We start from the raw sequence: 17,622 nt of genomic DNA, 5'->3' as shown, positions 1-17,622 counted from the left end.
CAATGGGGGCTGTTTGTGAAAGCTGTGTTGAGAGGGTCTCCAGTTTATAACTGGGTGGACTGATATTTAGAATGGTGTATTTGCAATTTTATGAATTCTAAACGCAGTCATGATATAAACCAGTGGACTCCAATATATATATACATGATCCAAAAAATTTGCCATCAGTCCTGGGATAATGTCTCAGTAGATTGAGAATTTTTATTCTCCAGAATGGACAGAAAACTTCTGGCATTCGTAGGACACCTGCTTTCACCACTTCAAGGGCGCACTCTTCCTTTGGCGCAGCAGCAAGTTTTATTTTATTTCCCATTGCTTTGATTACATTGTCTGTTGAAAGAAACACAAACTGAAGTGGGAGCCATGTCGGTAGTCCAGAGTAGATCTCAATGATTGGTCTGCAATGTGCAGATAACCTATAACCATGTTTTAAATGTATATTTGTGCTGTGTATCTCTACGGAGAGCAAGTGTTCTGCTTTATGACCACACCCTTGCACTGATTTGGTGTAGCATTTTCTCTATGTATGGGCAAGGGTTGGCATTATTTGTGCTACTGTTGGGGCTATGCACAACATACTTCACCCTGGCTTGCTTTTTGGTGAATTTAGTGCCCTCTGAGTTTATTGCTAGGTAACGGAACACTTGATTTTGGGCATCTAGTGTCAGAAGCAAGTCACATCCATCAAAAACCCGTGTTTTTCCCTCCAAAATACATCGGGAATTTGGAGCTATACAAGACTTGAATGAAGTACTCGTGGTTGAAGCAACTTGAGGTGATGATTATTGAATAATAATTGTGTTGGTACTTAAACAAGTGAAGTGACAATATTCTTTGCTCGACCTCAGTCATTACTGCACCATTGTGACTAATTAGTCTCGTCTCAAATCAGCCATCCTATGGCCTCTCAATTAAATTAATTAGTTCCATATTAGGGACAGTTTTGTGCAATGGATTCTTGCCCGGTTGGGGCCGGACTGGGGGACTTCCCTCCGCTAACAATTTGTATCAGTCTAAACTGGATTAGAATTCAAGTCACTGAGGTGAACGACCATTCTCTAACCCCCTGCATTATCTAGTTCCCCACAATTTGGCACTTGTATAAAATAGAACGTGTACTAGTGTACAATGAACTGCCTGATATTTGTTGTGCTGAGAATCATAGTTACATGGTGATAAAACTTGCATTCAGAAATGGTTTCTGCATTGCAAGAATCAACCTGTCACATTATAAAGTCTAAAATGGCTATTTGCATAGATACGGCTTGTATTCCCTTGAGTACAGAAGATTATAGGGTAAGCGAATTGAGTTGTTTAAGATTATTAAAATAATTGGGAGGGTAGAGAAAGAGTAACTATTTCCTCTGGTGAGGGGGTCCAGAACAAGGGGGCATAACCTTAAAATTAGAGCTATGCTGTTCAGGAAGCACTTCTTGACACAAAGGGTAGTGGAAATCTGGAATTCTCTTTCCCACAAAAAAGCTGTTGAGGCTGGGAGGGAGGGGGGGGGGGGTGTCAATTGAAAATTTTAAAACTGAGATTGATTTTTTTTGTTCGGCAAGGATATTCAGGGTTACGGAACCAAGGCGGGTAAATTGATCTAATTGAATGGCGAAAAAGGCTCAAGAGGCAGAATGGCCTCCTCCTGTTCATACCCTTGGGGTACCACTGCAGGGAGCAGCACCTGCTGCTGCAGGAGGGTGACGGCTGATTGCAGTGCGGGCGGGTATAGCAGGAGCAGCAAGAGTTCGTAGAGGGATGTGATCGGGGCCCAGGAGAGGCGTGAGTTCGGGGTCCAGGGGCAGCATGGGCCAGCCCACACTGATATGTGTGCGCACTAGGTCCGTGCAGCAGAGCTGGTCTTCAGTCGTCTTGGTTAATTCTGGCTACTGGACCAAGACCTAGCTCTGTCAAGCCTGTGTGGTGGCTGGTGTGCAACGGCCACCACAAGTTAAAGAAATCCACGTACAGGCATCTTCCACCCTTCAACATGTAGTTCGGGATCCGGAATATTAGGTCCTTCATTGAAACACCTGTGAACTCATCCCTTTTTGGTGTGGAAGCAAGTCATCCTCGTTTCGAAGGACTGCCTATGAATGAACCCTTGGGGGGTGGGTGCAGAGTGAAGTGTTCACAAACTTCAGGCCAGTGTTTCTGATTCCAGCCCAAGTTCAGCTCACTATTCACAGTTCTTTTCTTGGTATTCTTGATAAGAACCTCTGCTCTTACCTGTATCGATGTAGCCTAAAATTGCTATAGTGATGGAAACGTTGACTTGTTGCGTTCTCTGCGCAACGAGCTATTGAAACCTTCCAACGCAAACTTGGATGCAGAATAGACTGCATTGAAGGGCCGACCAATCCTTCCTGTGGGATCACCAACGTGGTAAAGAACATGATTGCTAGATTCAATCGTAAAATTCATTTCAAATCTTTGCAGGAGTATAGTATTGTGTATTCTTGAGGTCATCCAAAACTCAGCAGCCCGTGTACTAGCTCGCGCCAAGTCACGATCACCCATCACCCCTGTGCTTTCTGACCTACATTGGCTCCCGGTTAAACAATGCCTCGATTTCAAAATTCTCATTCTTGTTTACAAATCCCTCCATGGCCTCGCCCCTCCCTATCTCTGTAATCTTTTTCAGCATCATAACCCCACGAGATGTCTGTGCTCCTCAAATTCTGGCCTCTTGAAAATCCCTCATTATAACTGCTCAACCATCGGTGGCCATGCATTTAGCTGTTTGGGCTCTAAGCTCTGGAACTCTCTCCCTACCTCTCTACCTCTCTTCGCTCCTTTAAGATGCTCCTTAAACCCTACCTCTTTAAATAAGCTTTTGGTCATCTGCCTGAACAACAACTTTTGTGGCTCAGTGTCAAATTTATCTTTTTTGTCTTGTAACATTGTTGTGAAGCGCCTTGGGACGTTTTATATAAATAGAAGTTATTATTCTCCCTTCCCTTTGCCCAATCATTGGCGGCCAAGCTATTAGTCACCTAAGACCCATGCTCTGGAATTCTGTGTCTAAATCACTCTGCCTCCCTCTCATCATTTTAAGGCCATCTTAAAGCCAACTCTTCCTACATTAAAGGTTATATAAATGTAAGATGTTGTTGGGGTGTCTATTATAGCAAGTGTATGAAGATCTAGATTCCATATGGTACAGTTCTAATGAGAAGAGTTTGTGTGGCCAGAGCGAATTTGAAAATACAAGCCATGACTGCTGCAAGGTTTTTGTTGTAGTCAGTCTGCCTGCAAGAGATAATACAACTGTCTTGCAAGCAATCTTTTTCTCAGATTAAAAAACCGTGAGGCCTATCTAGCCTGACCATTGTAAAACAATTGAAGGGAACTAGAACTAGAATGAAGTCCTAACGTTTCCTGGCGGGAGGATTTGAATTTGAATTCTGCTCTCAGCCTTGATTTCTAGCACATTGTGCTGCTTATTGTTTTCAGTGGATGTAGTGGGGTTTTGATGAGCTGAGGTTGTATCTCTTACCGCTCAGTGATGACATGACGATGCTGCCCTGAGATTCCTTTAGCATGGACATGGCTGCACTGCTCAGTTGGACATAGCTGAGAAAATTGACAGTCAGATCGGTGACCACATGTTGCATTTCGCCTTTAAAATAGCCAAACTTTCCCATTTGTCCCATGTGGTTTAACACCAGATAGTCGAGTCCTCCTGGAAGATGAGTAAATCAGCAAAACAGAATCTCTCAGGAACAGAGACCATGCAAATAATTTGCTGAGAGTTCATGAGATGAGATGAACATTGTCACCCAGTGCCCATGAGATCTGACAGTGCTGGCCCGGATTCGTGCCAGCCAAGGCTCGAAATCCAGTTTGAAATTGGTGAAGCGGTGATTAGTAATGTTGTAATCACTTGTAATATTTTGCAATGAAAACTGGAAGTGTCTTATGGGCATTGACACAGCTAGCGAGCCCCAGGTGGGCAGAGGAAACGTTTCAAAGACACCCTCAAAGCCTCCTTGATAAAGTGCAACATCCCCACCGACTCCTGGGAATCCCTGGCCCACAACCACCAAAAATGGAAGAAGAGCATCCGGGAGGGTGCTGAGCACCTAGAGTCCCATCACCAAGAACCAGCAGAAACCAAGCGTAGACAATGGAAGGAGCATGCATCAACCCAGGCTCCTCACCCACCCTTTCCTTCAACCACTGCCTGCCCCACCTGTGACAGAGACTGTAGGTCCCGCATTGGACTCTTCAGTCACCTGAGAACTCACTTTTAGAGTGGAAGCAAGTCATCCTCGACTCCGAGGGACTGCCTATGATGATGATGAAGATTATGATAATAGCCCCACATTATTTAATTTTAGTCAGCTGGGGTTATAATCTCCCTCCTGTACCACATGAGCAGCTAAACCTGTAGTCCCGCCCACTTTATTGACTGCACCATGGTGGCTGAGTTCTCAGCCATGTTTCACTTCTGCTTCACTTTCATGTCCTGTTTCGTTTCTACTGATGCTTGGATTTTCTGGTTTGGAACCCCTCAACAGAATCCTGGGAAGCCCCGAATGTTCAAAGATTGCGAAGGGAAATTTAAACATGCGACTGATTGGGACTAGCAGTGCAAGGGCTTAAATGAGCAAAACGCATCAGTTTTAATGTCTAACTGACCAATTAGAAATGTACGTGTCGTATCATTGATGCATGCATGCAGGCAAGTGCAATACTGATGAAGTGTACTAGACTATTGTCGCTTTGGTTTCCTGATTCTCAACCAGTATATGTGCAGCCAACAGTATACTCTAGATAGCTAACCTCTTTCTTGGCTTTACAAGATATTCCTGTGGAGACTTTCATTTAATATGAATATATAGCAGAATGACGACTGACCTAGTTTCTCCTGTGTTTCCTTAATGACATTCTCTGCTGATGACAAATCACTCATTTCGGAGAGGAGGTAATCTGCCGAGGCGGCACCCAGTTCCAGGCAGCGTTGTTTCACCTAGAGTAGAAGTGGGATGGATGCAAATGCTGAATAGCTGTACTTTGTGTTTGTTTTGTCATTCTCTGCCAAATTTAAAATATAACCAGAGGAAAAGGGGTTTCATGTCCAGGCAAATGTTGTTGACGGTAATTGCCGCCTAGTGCATGACAGACTGGAATAACCATCTCCTTGGTCGGCTGCACCCAGAATTTGTGAAGCTGGAAACTTATTTCCCAGCGTTGCAGCAGGCTGGAACATGTTTTCTTTTGCCTTTATACTGTTAAAGTTGCGTTGAAATTTGTTCTGTGTCCGGTGTCTAATCACATTGTTTTCTTTATCTCTAGTTAGAAATAGTACTGTGGCTTTGTGACAGACGGCACAGTTATGTAACACATCCCATCCTACTGTGATGTATGTGCTTGGGTTCTCTTGGCAGCATGTTGTGCAGTACACATTGTAACTGAGTGTGTTCTCCCCCGATACCCAATCTCAAACAGATTATCAAACTGAGGAGGGAGGTAGTATTTGGCCTCGGGAAGAGTTTCCTTGCTTGCCTTATTGTCACGAAGTGGTATTTGTTATGGGGGGTGGTTAAAAAGCTAGGTGAGATCTGAGAATATGTTAGCCTGGTATACTGGGTAACCTCTGCTCTTCGATTAAAGCCATAGGATCTTTAAATGTCCACCGGAACAGGCAGACAGGACCTTGGGTTACCATCTAGGGTCTCATCTGCTGGGCAGCACCTCTGAAAATAGAACATACCCTCAGTATTGCACGAGAGTGTCAGCTGAGATGACATGCTTCATTCTTGCGGTAGGACTTGAACCATGACCACCTGCAATTATTCTTGTTCAATTCCATTTTAAAGATTAGTTGAGAGTACTATGAGGATAGGATGGACACTGTGAACAAGAATTGCTCTTTAAAGGGACCACCTTATGGTGTCTGGAATCTGGATCTTGTATCAGTGCCTAGAATTCAGGGTAACATTGGCTGGAACCAGAATAGTTGCAAAATTGCAGATGAATCTCCCAGGCCATGGGTGCACTGTATGAGGAATTGGAATTATTTGGGAAGCAAATTTTTCTGAGGATCTGAATTCTCTTAACTACCAGGCATTAATAATCCACAGTTTTTAAAGGAATTTAGAATCATAGATTAGTTACTGCACGGAATAAGGCCATTTGGCCCGTCAAGCCCATGCCAGTTCTCTGCAAGATGTCTCAGCTAGTCCCACTCCACCACCCTTTCCTCATAGCCCTGCATTTTTTTTTTCTTTTAGGTCCTTATCCAACTCCCTTTTGAAAGCAGTGATTGAGTCTGCCTCCACCACCCTTTCAGGCAGTGCATTCCAGATCCTAACCACTCGCTGTGTTTTAAAAAAAAAAAAATGTTTTTTTAAATTCTAAGTCGCCTTTGGTTCTTTTGTCAGTCACCTTAAATCTGTGTCTTCTGGTTCTCGACATTTCTGCCAATGGGAACAGTTTCTCTCTATCTACTCTGTCCAGACGCCTCATGATTTTGAGTACCTGTCAAATCTCTTCTCAACCTTCTCTGCTTTAAAGAGAAAAACCCAGCTTCTCCAGTCTATCCACGTAACTGAAGTTCTTCATCCCTGGAACCATTCTTGTCAATCTTTTCTGCACCCTCTCTAAGGCCTTCACGTCCTTCCTAAAGTGCGATGCCCAAAATTGGACACAATACTCCAGTTGAAGCCGAACCAGTGTTTCATGCAGGTTCATAATAATTTCCAAGCCGAGGAGGCGGGAGCTCGGAGCAGCGCGAGTCCGGGGTCGGCGAGAGGCCTATAAAGGCCAGCGGGAGTCGAGCAGTTCGAGCAGTCAGTCGAGGAGGCGGGAGCTCGGAGCAGCGCGAGTCCGGGGTCGGCGAGAAGCCTATAAAGGCCAGCGGGAGTCGAGCAGTTCGAGCAGTCAGTCGAGGAGGCGGGAGCTCGGAGCAGCGCGAGTCCGGGGTCGGCGAGAGGCCTATAAAGGCCAGCGGGAGCTCGGAGCAGTCAGTCGAGGAGGCGGGAGCTCGGAGCAGCGCGAGTCCGGGGTCGGCGAGAGGCCTATAAAGGCCAGCGGGAGTCGAGCAGTCAGTCGAGGAGGCGGGAGCTCGGAGCAGCGCGAGTACGGGGTCGGCGAGAGGCGTGCCGGTGCAGCTACAGGGAGAAGGCAAAGATACAAAGGTGACGTCACAGCCTAGGGGGTAAGTGATTGGCTGGTGATTGGTGAGTAGCTTTTCTTTCTCTTCTTATATTGGTCAGTAACTTTTAACATTGTTATTACCAGTTTAAGTGTATCTAAGGGTTAAGACATGGCAGGAGAGCTCGGTCGGGTGTTATGCTCCTCCTGTACCATGTGGGAACTCAGGGACACTTCCGGTGTCCCTGACGACTACGTGTGCGGGAAGTGTATCCACCTCCAGCTCCTGACGGACCGTGTTGCGGAATTGGAGCTGAGGGTGGATTTACTCTGGAGCATCCACGATGCTGAGAATGACGTGAGTATCACGTGTAGTGAGTTGGTCTTACCGCAGGGAAAGGGTCCACAGCCAGATAGGGAATGGAAGACCAGCAGGAAGAGCAGTGCAAGGAAGGTAGTGCAGGGGTCCCCTGTGGTCATCCCCCTGCAAAACAGATACACCGCTTTGGGTACTGTTGAGGGGGATGACTCATCAGGGGAGGGCAGCAGCAGCCAAGTTCATGGCACCGTGGCTGGCTCTGCTGCACAGGAGGGCAAGAAAAAGAGTGGGAGAGCGATAGTGATAGGGGATTCAATTGTGAGGGGAATAGATAGGCGTTTCTGCGGCCGCAACCGAGACTCCAGGATGGTATGTTGCCTCCCTGGTGCAAGGGTCAAGGATGTCTCGGAGCGGGTGCAGGACATTCTGAAATGGGAGGGAGAACAGCCAGTTGTCGTGGTGCACATTGGTACCAACGACATAGGTAAAAAAAAAGGGATGAGGTCCTACGAAACGAATTTAAGGAGCTAGGAGCTAAATTAAAAAGTAGGACCTCAAAAGTAGTAATCTCGGGATTGCTACCAGTGCCACGTGATAGTCAGAGTAGGAATCGCAGGATAGCGCAGATGAATACGTGGCTTGAGCAGTGGTGCAGCAGGGAGGGATTCAAATTCCTGGGGCATTGGGACCGGTTCTGGGGGAGGTGGGACCAGTACAAACCGGACGGTCTGCACCTGGGCAGGACCGGAACCAATGTCCTAGGGGGAGTGTTTGCTAGTGCTGTTGGGGAGGATTTAAACTAATATGGCAGGGGGAAGGGAACCAATGCAGGGAGACAGAGGGAAACAAAAAGGAGACAAAAGCAAAAGACAGAAAGGAGATGAGGAAAAGTGGAGGGCAGAGAAACCCAAGGCAAAGAACAAAAAGGGCCACTGTACAGCAAAATTCTAAAAGGACAAAGGGTGTTAATAAAACAAGCCTGAAGGCTTTGTGTCTTAATGCAAGGAGTATCCGCAATAAGGTGGATGAATTAATTGTGCAAATAGATGTTAACAAATATGATGTGATTGGGATTACGGAGACGTGGCTCCAGGATGATCAGGGCTGGGAACTCAACATTCAGGGGTATTCAACATTCAGGAAGGATAGAATAAAAGGAAAAGGAGGTGGGGTAGCATTGCTGGTTAAAGAGGAGATTAATGCAATAGTTAGGAAAGACATTAGCTTGGATGATGTGGAATCTATATGGGTAGAGCTGCAGAACACCAAAGGGCAAAAAACGTTAGTAGGAGTTGTGTACAGACCTCCAAACAGTAATAGGGATGTTGGGGAGGGCATCAAACAGGAAATTAGGGGTGCATGCAATAAAGGTGTAGCAGTTATAATGGGTGACTTTAATATGCACATAGATTGGGCTAGCCAAACTGGAAGCAATACGGTGGAGGAGGATTTCCTGGAGTGCATAAGGGATGGTTTTCTAGACCAATATGTTGAGGAACCAACTAGGGGGGAGGCCATCTTAGACTGGGTGTTGTGTAATGAGAGAGGATTAATTAGCAATCTCATTGTGCGAGGCCCCTTGGGGAAGAGTGACCATAATATGGTGGAATTCTGCATTAGGATGGAGAATGAAACAGTAAATTCAGAGACCATGGTCCAGAACTTAAAGAAGGGTAACTTTGAAGGTATGAGGCGTGAATTGGCTCGGATAGATTGGCGAATGATACTTAGGGGGTTGACTGTGGATGGCCAATGGCAGACATTTAGAGACCGCATGGATGAATTACAACAATTGTACATTCCTGTCTGGCGTAAAAATAGAAAAGGGAAGGTGGCTCAACCGTGGCTATCTAGGGAAATCAGGGATAGTATTAAAGCCAAGGAAGTGGCATACAAATTGGCCAGAAATAGCAGCGAACCTGGGGACTGGGAGAAATTTAGAACTCAGCAGAGGAGGACAAAGGGTTTGATTAGGGCAGGGAAAATGGAGTACGAGAAGAAGCTTGCAGGGAACATTAAGGCGGATTGCAAAAGTTTCTATAGGTATGTAAAGAGAAAAAGGTTGGTGAAGACAAACGTAGGTCCCCTGCAGTCAGAATCAGGGGAAGTCATAACGGGGAACAAAGAAATGGCAGACCAATTGAACAAGTACTTTGGTTCGGTATTCACTAAGGAGGATACAAACAACCTTCCGGATATAAAAGGGGTCAGAGGGTCTAGTAAGGAGGGGGAACTGAGGGAAATCTTTATTAGTTGGTAAATTGTGTTGGGGAAATTGATGGGATTGAAGGCCGATAAATCCCCAGGGCCTGATGGACTGCATCCCAGAGTACTTAAGGAGGTGGCCTTGGAAATAGCGGATGCATTGACAGTCATTTTCCAACATTCCATTGACTCTGGATCAGTTCCTATGGAGTGGAGGGTAGCCAATGTAACCCCACTTTTTAAAAAAGGAGGGAGAGAGAAAACAGGGAATTATAGACCGGTCAGCCTGACCTCAGTAGTGGGTAAAATGATGGAATCAATTATTAAGGATGTCATAGCAGTGCATCTGGAAAATGGTGACATGATAGGTCCAAGTCAGCATGGATTTGTGAAAGGGAAATCATGCTTGACAAATCTTCTGGAATTTTTTGAGGATGTTTCCAGTAAAGTGGACAAAGGAGAACCAGTTGATGTGGTATATTTGGACTTTCAGAAGGCTTTCGACAAGGTCCCACACAAGAGATTAATGTGCAAAGTTAAAGCACATGGGATTGGGGGTAGTGTGCTGACGTGGATTGAGAACTGGTTGTCAGACAGGAAGCAAAGAGTAGGAGTAAACGGGTACTTTTCAGAATGGCAGGCAGTGACTAGTGGAGTGCCGCAAGGTTCTGTGCTGGGGCCCCAGCTGTTTACATTGTACATTAATGATTTAGACGAGGGGATTAAATGCAGTATCTCCAAATTTGCGGATGATACTAAGTTGGGTGGCAGTGTGAGCTGCGAGGAGGATGCTATTAGGCTGCAGAGTGACTTGGATAGGTTAGGTGAGTGGGCAAATGCATGGCAGATGAAGTATAATGTGGATAAATGTGAGGTTATCCACTTTGGTGGTAAAAACAGAGAGACAGACTATTATCTGAATGGTGACAGATTAGGAAAAGGGAAGGTGCAACGAGACCTGGTTGTCATGGTACATCAGTCATTGAAGGTTAGCATGCAGGTACAGCAGGCGGTTACGAAAGCAAATGGCATGTTGGCCTTCATAGCGAGGGGATTTGAATACAGGGGCAGGGAGGTGTTGCTACAGTTGTACAGGGCCTTGGTGAGGCCACACCTGGAGTATTGTGTACAGTTTTGGTCTCCTAACTTGAGGAAGGACATTCTTGCTATTGAGGGAGTGCAGCGAAGGTTCACCAGACTGATTCCCGGGATGGCGGGACTGACCTATCAAGAAAGATTGGATCAACTGGGCTTGTATTCATTGGAGTTCAGAAGAATGAGAGGGGACCTCATAGAAACGTTTAAAATTCTGACGGGTTTAGACAGGTTAGATGCAGAAAGAATGTTCCCAATGTTGGGGAAGTCCAGAACCAGGGGTCACAGTCTGAGGATAAGGGGTAAGCCATTTAGGACCGAGATGAGGAGAAACTTCTTCACCCAGAGAGTGGTGAACCTGTGGAATTCTCTACCACAGAAAGTAGTTGAGGCCAATTCACTAAATATATTCAAAAGGGAGTTAGATGAAGTCCTTACTACTCGGGGGATCAAGGGTTATGGCGAGAAAGCAGGAAGGGGGTACTGAAGTTTCATGTTCAGCCATGAACTCATTGAATGGCGGTGCAGGCTAGAAGGGCTGAATGGCCTGCTCCTGCACCTATTTTCTATGTTTCTATGTTTTATACTCTATACCTCTATTCATGAAGCCCAGGATCCCGTAAGCTTTTTTTAACCGCTTTCTCAACCTGCCCTGACACCTTAAACGATTTGTGCGTATGTACCCCTAGGTCTCTGTTCATGCACCCTGTTTAGGATTGTACCCTTTAGTTTATATTTCCTTACATTTTGGTAGAACGAGAATCACTTCGCATTTTTCTGTTAAATTTCATCTGCCATGTGTCTGCCCATTCCACCAGCCTGTCTATTTGCTTAATAACCTCTAATATCACTGGTACGAAACTAGACATGTCAGCAATTGTAACTTACGGAGTTGCTATTTTGCTCAGCTGCCCATAAATCTATCATGAAGCAGCAATTACACAGATCAAGGAACTGCAGTGGCAAGGTAGAGATTGAAGTATTTTAAATGAAGGGATGGATCTGAAATGTAGTACTGTATGACTGCTCCAAAAACAACTAGTTATAATTAACTGAAGTGAGATTAATTTTGACTCATTACTGAGTAGAGAGAAGTGAATCTTTAATTATTGTCGAGTTGATTTTTTGTGTTTGCCACTCGCAAATGAGCTGGTCAGTACTTCACTAGTTTTTGCTTGGTTTTTCTGTGGTGATTCTATATGTGAAGTCTTTGTCCAAAAGATGGGTATACCCTGCTAATTTGTGTCTGACTTTCTCAGATCCCATGAACAAGACGGTGGGTAGTTATACCATACTTTTGTCACTATTTTGAGATGAGTCTCCATTTTGTGCCAAAGACTGAATATTCTTGCTGCTTATGTTTCAGATTTTTCAGTATTGCAGTACTTTGAGATGATACCACTGCTGGTGGGGTGGAGTGGTCATTAGCACTGTACCTTCTGGCTTATTATTAATATGTGACTATACCTTCTGTAATCGTTCTCTCCTAACGGTCACAATGACGTGTGCTCCCATCCTGGAAAAGTGATAGGCAATTTGTTCTCCAATCCCAGTGCTCGAACCAGTCACAAGAACCCGTTTTCCACGAACCTTCTCTACAATACAACATTTTAGACAGAAGATTTGAGATTGTTGACATTTTTCTTGATGGAGAACGGAGGAAATTTGTGGTCAGCAGAATTAATTGCATTTATATAGCACATTTAACAACCTCTGGATGTTCCAAAGCACTTTACAGCCAATTATGTAGTTTTGAAGTGTAGTCCCTGTCGTAATGCAGGAAATGCAGCAGCCAATTTGTGCACACACACTGGATATGGCAAGTGCTAGGGAATTGTATACTTTTCCCCTCTGCACCAATATTCAGGTTCAAGCCGTCCCCAGGCCTTGAATACCACAGGTTATTTAAATTATAAAGTTTCTTCTCTTTCCCCAAGCTTTTATACATTGCTGTGCCACAGATATACCCTGTAGGGGCAAATGTCCTTATTTGCGAGTTGCAGACCAGAAGCTTAATTTGAAAGATTTGACCTTTTAATATGAACTGAAGAGCTATGGTGAAGCAAAAGCAAAAGATACATGTGAGAATCAAATCATTTCTTTATTTTAAATACTAACAGGCAAAGTTGTGGCAAACAAACACCTGTAGCAGGGAACTAGAGCTGGAAGGCATGGAACTGCCACATTGACTACAGGAAGGGGAAATCATATGGACAGGATAATGCAATGTACTCTTGAATGGGTCAAAACCCCTCAAGAAACTGGGATTTACTGATTTGAGAGATGGCCAATGTGAACAAATGAGGATATCTGTACTCTCAGTACTGTTCATTATAGGCTGTCACGATGTACAGTGTAGCAGTAACTGTAGAATCAAGGACTTAAACATTTTGTTGCAAAATGAACTGTTAAATAATTGCCAGAGAGTTGAGATTGTGATCACTTTCGTTTTTCTATTCTGCTACACTTCACAACCAGTCTGGTTTTGGACTTCCCCAACATTGGGAACATTCTTCCTGCATCTAACCTGTCCAGTTCCATCAGAATTTTATATGTTTCTATGAGATCCCCTCTCATCCTTCTAAACTCCAGTGAATACAGGCCCAGTCGATCCAGTCTCTCCTCCCATGTCAGTCCTGCCATCCCGGGAATCAGTCTGGTGAACCTTCGCTGCACTTCCTCAATAGCAAGAACGTCCTTCCTCAGATTAGGAGACGAAAACTGAACACACTATTCCAGGTGAGGCCTCTCCAAGGCCCTGTATAACTGCAAGACCTCCCTGCTCCTATACTCATCCCCTAGCTATGAAGGTCAACATGCCATTTGTCGCCTTCACCGCCTGCTGTACCTGCATGCCAACTTTCAATGACTGATGTACCATGACTCCCAGATCTCATTGCACCTCACCTTTTCCTAATCTGCTGCCATTCAGATAATCTAACTTCGTGTTTTTGCCCCAAAAGTGCATAACCTCACATTTATCCACATTATACTGCATCTGCCATGCATTTGCCCACTCACCTAACCTGTCCAAGTCACCCTGCAGCCTCTTGGCATCCTCCTCACAGCTCACACTGTCACCCAGCTTAGTGTCATCTGCAAACTTGGAGATATTACACTTAATTCCTTAATCTATAATCATTGATGTATATTGTAAATAGCTGGGGTCCCAGCACTGAGCTCTGCAGCACCCCACGAATCACTGCCTGCCATTCTGAAAAGGACACGTTTATCCCGACTCTGCTTCCTGTCTGCCAACTGGTTCTCTATCCACGTCAATACATTACCCCCAATACCATGTGCTTTAATTTTGCACACCCATCTCTTGTGCGGGACTTTGTCAAAAGCCTTTTGAAAGTCCAAATACATCACATCCACTGGTTCTCCCCTGTCCAATCTACTAGTTACATCCTCAAAAAATTCTAGAAGATTTGTCAAGCATAATTTTCCTTTCGTAAATCCATGCTGACTTGGACCGATCCTGTCACTGTTTTCCAAATGCGCTGCTATTTCATCTTTAATAATTGATTCCAACATTTTCCCCACAACTGGCCTATAATGCCCCGTTTTCTCTCTCCCTCCTTTCTTAAAAAGTGGTGTTATGTCAGCTACCCTCCAGTCCATAGGAATGGAACCAGAGTCGATAGACTGCTGGAAAATGATCACCAATGCATCCACTATTTCTAGGGGCACTTCCTTAAGTACTCTGGGATGCAGACTATCAGGCCCTGGGGATTTATCAGCCTTCAATCTCATCAATTTCCCTAATACAATTTCCTGACTAAAAAGGATTTCCTTCAGTTCCTCCTTCTCACTAGACCCTCGGTCCCCTAGTATTTCCAGAAGGTTATTTGTGTCTTGGTCTGCCATTTCTTTGTTCCCCATTATAAATTCACCTGATTCTGTCTGCAAGGGACCTACGTTTGTCTTCACTAATCTTTTTCTCGTCACACATCTATAGAAGCTTTTGCAATCAGTTTTTATGTTCCCAGCAAGCTTCCTCTCATACTCTATTTTCCCCCCTCTTAATTAAACCCTTTGTCCTCCTCTGCTGAATTCTAAATTTCTCCCAGTCCTCAGGTTTGCTGCTTTTTCTGGCCAATTTATATGCTTCTTCCTTGTTTTCTGCTGCAGCCTTGGTTATTGAGACTCGGATAATGGATTTACAACAACACCGTCAGAAATTAATTTGATATCCTGTGATGAAGTCACCAATTTGCAGTTCTTGCAGAAAAGGTGATAAAATTGATTTATACAATAGGATTCCCCATAACACCAGTATAAAAGCAGCCTAATATCAAATGGATGGTATTGCAGAATATAGTTGACAAAACACAGGTAAAAATCTGTCTTAAAAATAGAATTTGGCTACTTTAATACTGAAATAGTCAAACCAGTGTCCCTATGTAAGGCTGAGTAATCTCAAATTGCTGTGTGCAGATTACAGAATGAGTTTTAAAATCTTGGCAGTGTGAATTACCTCTTTCAGAGCTTTAGTGTAATATAATACTTTAGGTTTTTATTTGTTATATGGACATCAGCCTTTTCCATTCTGCATAAAATCTGCGAATTTTCTCACAAATCGTAGAGGAAATGGAGCTGAACAAAGTCCTAGAATTTAAACTATTGATTTGTAATCACAGTGAGCCTCTAATTGTTTGGTTAAAGTTGCAATTGCAAACATTGCTTAAATGCTCATCGTTCCACTTTAGTGGAAAGGGTTAAAGCAACCTCGAGGGGCATTTAAAGAAAGAAAGACGCATTTATATAGCTCCATTCATGACCACCGGACGTCTCAAAGTGTTTTACAGCCAATGAAGTACTTTTGGCGTGTAGTCACTGTTGTAATGTAGGAAAAGTGGCAGCCAATTAGCGCACAGCAAGCTCCCACAAACAGCAATGTGATAATGCCCAGGTAATCTCTTTTTTAGTGATGTTGGTTGAGGGATAAATATTGGCCAGGACACCGGGGATAACTCACCTGCTCTTCGTCGAAATAGCGACATGAAATCTTTTACGTTCACCTGGTTAAATGTCTCATCCGAAAGGCACCTCCGACAGTGAGGCACACCCTCAGCTCTGCACTGGAGCGTCAACCTAGATTTATGTGCTCAAGTCCCTGGAGTGGGACTTGACCCCACAACCTTCTGACTCTGAGGCAAGTGTGCTAGCCCCTGAGCCACAGCTGGCACAAACAAATCTGCTTATTGTTAGCAATATGCAGATTTAGCCACATCAGCGGGTGTTCTGCAATCTTTAGCTGCTGTTATATTGCTGTTTTTAAAAAGAATCTGGACAGTGAATCCCAGAAAGCTTACTTTCATCCCACATATCGGGGGCTAGCCCTTTTGTGCAGGTCTTAGCATAACATAGAAGCAGCTTTTCAGCTCACAGTATAGTACAGAACAAAGATTTTGAGGACTTGTGCTTTTTTGAAGGTTTCAGATCTAGTCATAACTTTGTCTGCCCTTGATGTCCTCAGAATGCTGAATTTGGCATTTTAATTAAGTCGACCTTGGCTCACTGGCAGCATTCTCACCTCTTGAGTACAGAAACTAGGCTGAAACTCCAGTGCAGTACTGAAGGAATGCCAAACTATCTGAAATGCTATCCTTTTGACGGTGCCCAGTCTGCTGGGTGAACATAAAGTACCCATGGCACTATTTGAAGAAGAGCAGGGGAGTTCTCCTGGAGAGATTTTCTTGTCATTATCTCATTGCTGTTTGTGAGACCTTGGTGTGCACAAATTGTCTGCTGCATTTTTCTAAATAACAGCACTGATTATACTGCTGCGGTGCAGGCGTTCCTCAGGTCCGTGCCCTTGACGCAACAATCTTCAGCTGCTTCATCAATGACTTTCCCTCCATCATAAGGTCAGAAGTGGGGATGTTCGCTGATGATTGTACAGTGTCCAGTTCCATTCAAAATTCCTCAGATAATGAAGCAGTCCATGTCCACATGCAGCAAGACCTGGACAACATTCAGGCTTGGGCTGATAAGTGGCAAGTAACATTTGTGCCACATAAGTGCCAGGCAATGACCATCGCCAACAAGAGAGTGTCTAACCACTTCCCCTTGACATTCAATGACATTACAATTGTTGAATCCGCCTCCATCAACAATGGGATTCACCATTGACCAGAGACTTAACTGGACAAGCCACATAAATACTGTGGCTACAAGAGCAGGTCAGAAGCTGGGTATTCTGCAGCGAGTGACTCGCCTCCTTAATCCCCAAAGCCTTTCCACTACCTAAAAAGCACAAGTCAGGAATGTGATGGGATACTCTCCACTTGCCTGGATGAGTGCAGCTCCAACAACACTCGAAGTTTAACAACACCCAGGACAAAGCAGACTGCTTGATTGGCACTCTCTCCACCACTGATGCAACGTGGCTGCAGTGTGTACCATCTACAAGATGCACAGCTCAGAGTCTAAAATTCACTGCAATAGTGTGTACTGAGAAATATCGGTGGAGCTATGCATTTCAGTACTCGTATAGATCTGATACAAGGGAATACAGCTACTTACCTGCACTGAAGGAGCCTGGCATGAAAAGATAATAAACAACCAGCAGAATCGCAGCAGGCAACAGCAAATTCTTTACTCCAGCCATGGTACAGGAAATCTGTGCTTCTCTGGATTCTGGACTGTGCAAGCGAATGCTGTGGGAAGTCTGTGCATTCTGGTTTGATAGGTTGAAAGAAGTGTTTCGAACAAGTCAAGGTCTTGCAAGGAGTCAGTTGGCAGGTAATCAAGAATTGTATCGCAATTAAATCTGACACGTTGTAACTTGTATGACAGGAGAACCTGGGAACAAAAGTTAACAGCAGCTTTTGCACACTGCAGAAGTCAAGCTGCCCCCATTTTGCACGCTTGTTGCATTTGTTCATTGAGAAAGA

The 17,622-nt window shown here is 44.5% G+C and overlaps 1 protein-coding gene and 1 pseudogene across 2 annotated transcripts in view; one reads left to right on the top strand and one right to left on the bottom strand.

Annotated features, from left to right (window-relative positions):
- LOC139268849 (mitochondrial fission regulator 1-like) overlaps positions 1-17,622 on the top strand; it is a 61,070-nt gene that overhangs the window by 7,027 nt on the left and 36,421 nt on the right. The window lies entirely within an intron of this gene.
- LOC139268850 (hydroxysteroid 11-beta-dehydrogenase 1-like protein A) lies at positions 11-17,327 on the bottom strand (annotated as a pseudogene).

Source organism: Pristiophorus japonicus, chromosome 8, assembly GCF_044704955.1.
Source record: "Pristiophorus japonicus isolate sPriJap1 chromosome 8, sPriJap1.hap1, whole genome shotgun sequence".
In the NCBI taxonomy this organism is placed as follows: domain Eukaryota; kingdom Metazoa; phylum Chordata; class Chondrichthyes; family Pristiophoridae; genus Pristiophorus; species Pristiophorus japonicus.
The sequence above is the reverse complement of the archived record's forward strand: the minus strand, read 5'-3'. Positions and strand labels throughout refer to the sequence as shown.